This window comes from Meriones unguiculatus, assembly GCF_030254825.1.
Source record: "Meriones unguiculatus strain TT.TT164.6M chromosome Y unlocalized genomic scaffold, Bangor_MerUng_6.1 ChrY_unordered_Scaffold_23, whole genome shotgun sequence".
NCBI classification, from domain to species: Eukaryota; Metazoa; Chordata; class Mammalia; order Rodentia; family Muridae; genus Meriones; species Meriones unguiculatus.
The window spans coordinates 9,543,475-9,550,520 of record NW_026843709.1 but is presented as its reverse complement, the minus strand read 5'-3'; the positions used below and the strand labels follow the sequence as shown (position 1 = coordinate 9,550,520).

The 7,046-nt window shown below is 37.8% G+C and overlaps 1 non-coding gene across 1 annotated transcript; it reads right to left on the bottom strand.

The window, feature by feature from the left end:
* Positions 1-742: 742 nt before the first annotated feature.
* Positions 743-846, bottom strand: LOC132651658 (U6 spliceosomal RNA). The gene has a single exon (XR_009589242.1). It is a non-coding gene; the product is annotated as a U6 spliceosomal RNA (small nuclear RNA).
* Positions 847-7,046: the final 6,200 nt, after the last annotated feature.

Here is a 7,046-nt window from a genome sequence, read left to right as displayed (position 1 = left end):
TTGAAAGTTTTTAGTTTTCTTGGATTGTATTTTTCCTTCTAGTGTCTTCTGTAACACTGGATTTGTGTGTAGGTATTGTTGAAATTTGTTTTTGTCATTTAATATCTTGTTTTCTCCGTCTATGAGGCCTGAGAATTTTGCTGGTTATAATAGCCTGGGCTGACATCTGTTCTCTTAGGGCCTGCATGATGTTCGTCCAGGTCCTTCTGGTTTTCATAGATGCTGTTGAGAAGTCAGCTAGGATTCTGATGAGTTTACCATTATATGTTACTTGGGCTTTCTCCCTTGCAGCTTTTACTATTTTTTCTTTGTTCTGTATATTTACTGTTTTGATTATTATGTTACAGAAAGTTTTTCTTTACTGAACTAATTTATTGGGTATTCTGTAGACCTCTTGTATTCTTATTTGCCTCTCCTTTAAGGTGGGGAAATTTTGTTGAAAAAATTTTCTGGCCCTTGGAGGAGGTTAAATTCTTTTTCCTCTATTCCTATTATTCTTAGATTTTGTCTTTTTATGTTGTTTTTCATTTGTTGAATGGTCTGCGTCAGAAATTTTTTTTAGATTTAACATTTTCTTTGACATATACAATGATTTCTTCCATTGTATCATCCACACCTGAGATTCTTTCTTCCATCTCTTGTAGTCTATTAGTTATGCTTAGCTCTGTAGTTCCTGTTTTCTTCCCTAAGTTCTTTCACTTCACAATTTCCTCTATTTGTGTTTTTTTTTTAATTTCTCCAAAAAAATATGGAATGCTTCATGGATATGCATATCATACTTACACAGGGACCATGAGCTTCTCAGTATAGTTCCAGTTTTAGTATATGTAATGTTGAAGAGAGCACAATATATTTATTTCAAGTGGTCATTAATTAAGTCACAGGTCCTTGACTTGAGTTTCACATTTTCACAGATTCCATTATTATTTTTTAAATGCACAGATAGGATATGTCCCTACTTCATTTAAGTATTTTCTGAGAAAATGTTCCCTAGGGCAAATCAATGAAGAAAAAGCATTTAATTTGGACATTACTTATATTTTTAAAGAGATCATCCATGATGTCTCATCAGCAAGCACACATCTTGCTGTAGTCCTTTAAGAAAACTGAGAGATGTTCATGAAGAACCACAGAAGCAGGAAGAGCTAGGGAGTCTGATACAGACACAGAGAGCTAAAGAGACATAAACCAACAGAAACAAAGACATAAAGTGACAGATACCTAGTAACAGAGATGCCATGCTCTCTGGTAACTTTCTTTGGCATATCAACCTCAAAGCACACCCTGTTCTCATGACAATGGAAACCCCTAGGACACAAAAATGCCATGGGCTACATCTGTGCAGAGGTTCTGTGTTATTTCCATGCATGGTACTTAGTTGGAGCATGGGCCTCAGGAGTGAAGCCTATGCTCGGAATTTTTTTTTGGTTTGTTTTGTTTTGTTGCTCTTCTTGTGGAGTTCCTGTCCTCTCCAGATCTTACATTTTCCTCCTTCTTTCATTAGATTCCATGCATTCTTCCCAAGAGTTGGCCATGATTCTTGGCATGTGCTTTGATAGTCTTTAGGGCAGAGCTTTTCAGAGGCCCACTGTTACAGGTTCCTACCTTGTTCCCTGCTTTCTCCAGCAAATTTCATATTCTAAAGAATAGGACTGATACTCTCCTTTGGGGAAAATGTGGAATTTTTCTGTTACAGAGTATTATTCAGCTATGTTTGGAACCAGAAATAATCATTTGGGGTAAAGTAATTAAAATGCATACAGAGACCTACAGTCCAATATTATGGAGACAGGTAGACTTTAAATACCCAGGTCTAAATGGCATTTCACTATAAAATTCTTCCTCACCTCAGAACTCTGGGAAACCTGCAAGAGAGGAGGCAGGAATAGTGTCATAATTAGAGGGAATTGAGGACAGGAGATCAATGTACTGAGAATCAACCCACAGAGGAAGATATGCAGCCAGCCTTGATGAGACATGATAAGCTAAGTTCAGTTAAAAGGGTGAGGAGGACCTCACCTATCAGGGAAGTAGAGAAAGGGTCTAGAGGTAGAAGAGAGAGGGTAGGTGGTACAGGAAGGAGAAAACAGAGAGGGTAGTGGAGGGGATACAATGCGAACAAATCATAATGAATAAATACATAACAGAAACTGTGATTGAGGTGATGTAGTATAGAGATCTTCAGGACTGAGGGCTTTTTCTTCAGAGTGTTATCAGGGTGCAGCAAGGATGAATTAGTATATGAACAACACACACTTGAATTTGTGTATTTTAAAAAATAATTAGTGTGACACATGGTAGGAATTTAAACCTGGGAGCAATGGAAAACGAGTGTAAGATATGTTATATGAAATTCCCACATAATCAATAAAAATCATATGTTGACAACTTTTACAATGATCTTTAACATGGAGAAAAGATTTTGCTAATGAAGGGTAAAGTTTGACTTTGTAAGATGTACTTTTGAAAGCTCATTATGTAAGAGAGAATATTAGCCACAAACTAGTGATTACCCAGCTACTACTCAGGTGGGACCTCTGAATTAGCAGTCCAGGAATTAACACTACATTTTGAGATTTTGTCTGGAAGAAAAGAGCAGGAAACAGCTGTTCTTGTATCCTAGGCATATGACATGAACATATTTCTCTATCCTGAATGCCCAGTTTTGATTGTAAACCCCAGGAACAAGAGGGTTTCTCCCTGACCACAGCTGCTGTTCCAGCTAGGAGAGCAAAAGGCAACCTGGTTCATAGACGGAGGCAACACTAGTGTGGAACAGCACCAGCCATCAAATGGTTTATTTCTCCAGAGTTCTCTTTTTACATACCCTGATCATTCTCTGTTACCGCCAAAACAGTCCCAGGAATTGTCTCTTTTCTTTCTCTTTTCCCTGCTCTTAAAGCCTCAATATCCCAGGGAACCCTAGACCCTGACAGCCTCTATATCAATAAAAATGTGAAGGTACTTTTAGTAATTATACGAGTAATTCATCAATTCAAAGTCACTACCTAGGAAATTTCAGATCAAGGCCACAGTAGGAAGCCACCTTGTCTTTGGTTACATTCCCCTTAATCACACATCACTTTGAAGCTTGTATACTAAGGAAGCTGTCTAAATAAATAAACATTAAAGTTTCATTTCCTACCTGACATTGACACAGAGGTAAACAGGAGTAAAGGTGTGGGTCTGGATAAATGGATGAGATAAAGGCTTGTTGGGTTTCAAAAGAAGATAAACATGTGCCAAGGATCTGAGACACTGGAAACTGAGGACAGTTTGTTTACTCATCTCCATGGAAACCTCAAGATTCTCTTAGGTTCTGATTGGCAGAGAGAATGATGTCATGTAAGAGGTGAAAGCCAGTAGGAGTTTCAGGAGCCATTTATTAAAAAGACCAAGTAGACAGTGTGCTTCAGAGAAAGGCTGAGCAGCCCTACATGCTTCAATCTGGGAAGCTGAAAGCACACAACAAAAACATGTCAGTTCCTGTGTCCAAGACTGTTTGTTCAGCAAAAGGGTCACATATTTCAAGTGGTCATTAATAAAATCACATGACTTTCCCATTATCACAGGTTTCAATATTATTTGTTAAGTGCAAAAGTGTGTCCTCAGTCAGTGAACTACTTACTGTGAAAATGGTCCCTGACCAAGGCATGTCTTTGAAAAAAAAAAAAAAAGCTGAATGATATTCTATTTTGTAGATGGATTACAATTTCTGTGTCATTTTTTAATTGGGCAGAGATCGTCTGGGTAATTTCCAGTTTCTGGATTTTACAAATAAAGCTGCTACAAACATGGTTGTGCAAATGTTCTTATTGTGTACTTAATCCTCTTTTGGATATATGCCTAGAGGTCTGGAGGAATCACTGTTCCTAGTTGTCTGAGAAAGGACTAGATTGCATTTTTGTACATGTAGGCATCCACTTAGACCAGCACCATTTGTTGAAGATGATATTTTTTTCCATTGTATGGTTTTGGAATCTATTGTCCATAAGTGTGCAGTTTTATTTCTGGGTTTTCTATTCGTTTCCATTGATCCAACATTCTGTTTCCATTCTGTACCATGCAATTTTTATGACTGTTCTTTATAATACAGCATAAGATCAGGAATGGAGATATGTCCGGAACATCTTTTATTGTAAAGGATTGTTTTAGCAATTCTGGGTTTCTTGTTTTTCCATATGAAGTTGAGAATTTTTCCTGCAAAATCTGTAAATATTTGTGTTGGTAATTTGATGGGACCTGTATTGAATCTGTAGTTTCCTTTTGTTAGGATGGCCATTTTTACAATATAAACCCTGCCAAGTCATGAGCATGGAAGTTCTTTCCAATTTCTGATATCTTCTTCTCATTCTTTCTTCAGAGACTTAAATTTTTTTCATAAAATTCTTTGACATGCTTTGTTATGGTCCTACCAAGGTACTTTATGTTTTTGACAATGTACAAGTACACATCAAAGATATCTTCCACTATGACCAAGTGGGCTTCATCCCAGGTATGCAGGGATGCTTCAATATATGGAAATCCATCAGTGTAATCCACCATATTAAAAAAAAATGAAAGAAAAAAAAACACATGATAATCTCCTTATATGCTGAAAAACCATTTGACAAAATACAACATCCATTCATGTTTAAAGTATTGCAGAGATTGTGAGACCAAAAGATTAAAAATAAGCAGTTATTATTAAAGTTTAAGGCCTGAACTAAGGCTAGCTGGGTGGAGAAGTCCAGTAATTCCCTGAGGGAAAGAACTACCTTAATGCATTCTTTCCCCACTCAGTAGAGATCCAATTGCAAGGAAGCTGGCCCATCCCTCTAGGGAGGAACACCAGATCATTAATGGTCTGGGGACCTTCCTATAGCCAGACAATTTAAAATGTACAATTTTGACCAATAGATGTTTGCCAAGCAGAAATTGCCTCTGCCTTGGGCATGCTGGGAGGGACCAGAATCTACCAAGTAACCAGAGCATGAGCACGGGGCACTCAGCTCTCACCATTTTGGTGGTGGAGGGAGGGTGTGGGTCCAAGCTGTAGCTTGTAATTTACAATTAAAAAAAAAAACCTCATGTATTTACAGCAGAGTCTCTTTATTCCTGGTCTTTGGGGGTTCCTGAGCTGGTCAGAACAATATCAGGGATACAAGGCACATATCTAAACATAGTAAAGGCAATATACAGCATGCCTATAGCCAACATCAAACTAAACAGAGAGAAACTTAAAGCAATCCCACTGAAATCAAAGACAAGGCAAGGCTGCCAACTCTCTCCATATCTCTTCAACATAGTTTCTGGAAGTCATTGCTAGGGCAATAAGACAATTGATGGAGATCAAGGGAATACAAATCAGACAGGAAGAATTCAAAGTATCACTATTTACAGATGATAGGATAATATACATGAATAACCCCAAAAATTCTACCAGGGAACTCCAACAGCTGATAAGTACCTTCAGCAAAGTGGCTGATACAAAATTAACTCAAAAAAATCAGAAGTGCTCCTGTATATAAAAGATAAAAGGGCTGAGAAAAACTTAAATAAACAAAAGGAATTATTTTTTCTAACAAGGCCATATCTCCTAACACTAACCAGATATTTCCTCACTGTAAACTCCACATTAAATAGATCGTCGAAGAAATACTGCAATTCAAACCACAGGAGTTAGAAGAAGATGGAGATATTTCTAGGCTGAAAGAACATTGTTATCCTGAAAGTTTGTCATTCAATACAATGATTAAAGTCCCAGCAACTTCCAAAGACTAAAGTGCAGGACTGACAATCTCCTTCGAGGAAAACATGGAATACATCCATAATAGAGTATTTTTCAGCTAAGAACTTGATAACAAGATATTTTGAGGTAAATGGATGGAACTAGGCATAATCATCCTGGGTGAAGTAACTAAAAAGCAGAAAGACAAATTGGTATGTATTCAATTATTAGGAGGTCTCCTAAAGTGGGAGATTAAGTTCCAGTAGGCTATCAATTGTGACCAAACCACTCTTCCGCTAGGGGGATTAGATGGCAGTTAATTGAGTTGTTGGTCCATAGCATCCTATGGCAATTGTCAAGCAACCCAGGCATTTGTTGTTAAAATATGTTGCTCTCTGTCCTCAACCAATAGATCAGTGCCAGGTTCTTGGATACAAACTGATGCTTCCTTCTGCATCAAAGGGGATTCCATACAGAGACCCACAGTCTGATATTATGCAGAGAGAGACCTTAAAACAGCTTGCTCTAAAAGGGATTTCCCTTTTACATTCTACCTTCCCTCAGTTTTCTTTTAAGCCTGCAATAGAGGAGGCAGGAAGAGTGTCATAAGTAGAGGAAATTGAGGACTCAAGAACAATGTCCTGAGAATCATCTGCAGAAGAAGATGATGAGCCAACCTTGATGAGACCTGATAAGCTAGGGTCAGATAGAAAGGTTGGGGGACATCGCCTATCAGAAACTAGAAAAACTGCATAGGGATAGAGGAAGGAGGGTGGGTGGGTCTTGAAGGAGAAGATGGAGGGGGCAGGAATGGGGAAATAAAGTGACCAAATCACAATAAATAAATACTTAAGAAAAGCTGTGAACAAGTTGATGAATTATAGAGCTCTTCAGGACTGATGTCTTTTTTTTTTTTTTTTTTTGTGGGTGGTGCCAGAATGCAGCAATGATGAATTCAGCTTTCTTTTAGGGACTTGGCCCAAAGACTCTGATCAAGTTCCAATGAGTATATGAACAACACTTCAATTGAAGCATTTTAAAGAGGAAAAATTTAGTGTGACTCATAAATAGGAATGTGTACCTGGGAGCAATAAAAAAAGAGTGTAACCTATGCAATATTAAATTCCCAAATAATCAACAAATATAATATGTTGCCAATTTTAAAATGACTTTTAACATAGAGAAAAGATTCTGCTGAAGGAGAGCAGAGTTTGACTTTGTAAGGCATGCTTTCCAGTAACTCATTATGTATCAGAGAATCCTTGCCATGAAGTAGTGGTTATGCAGCTATGTCAGACCCCTTGATCTCAGGTGGCACCTCTGAACAAGCAGTCCT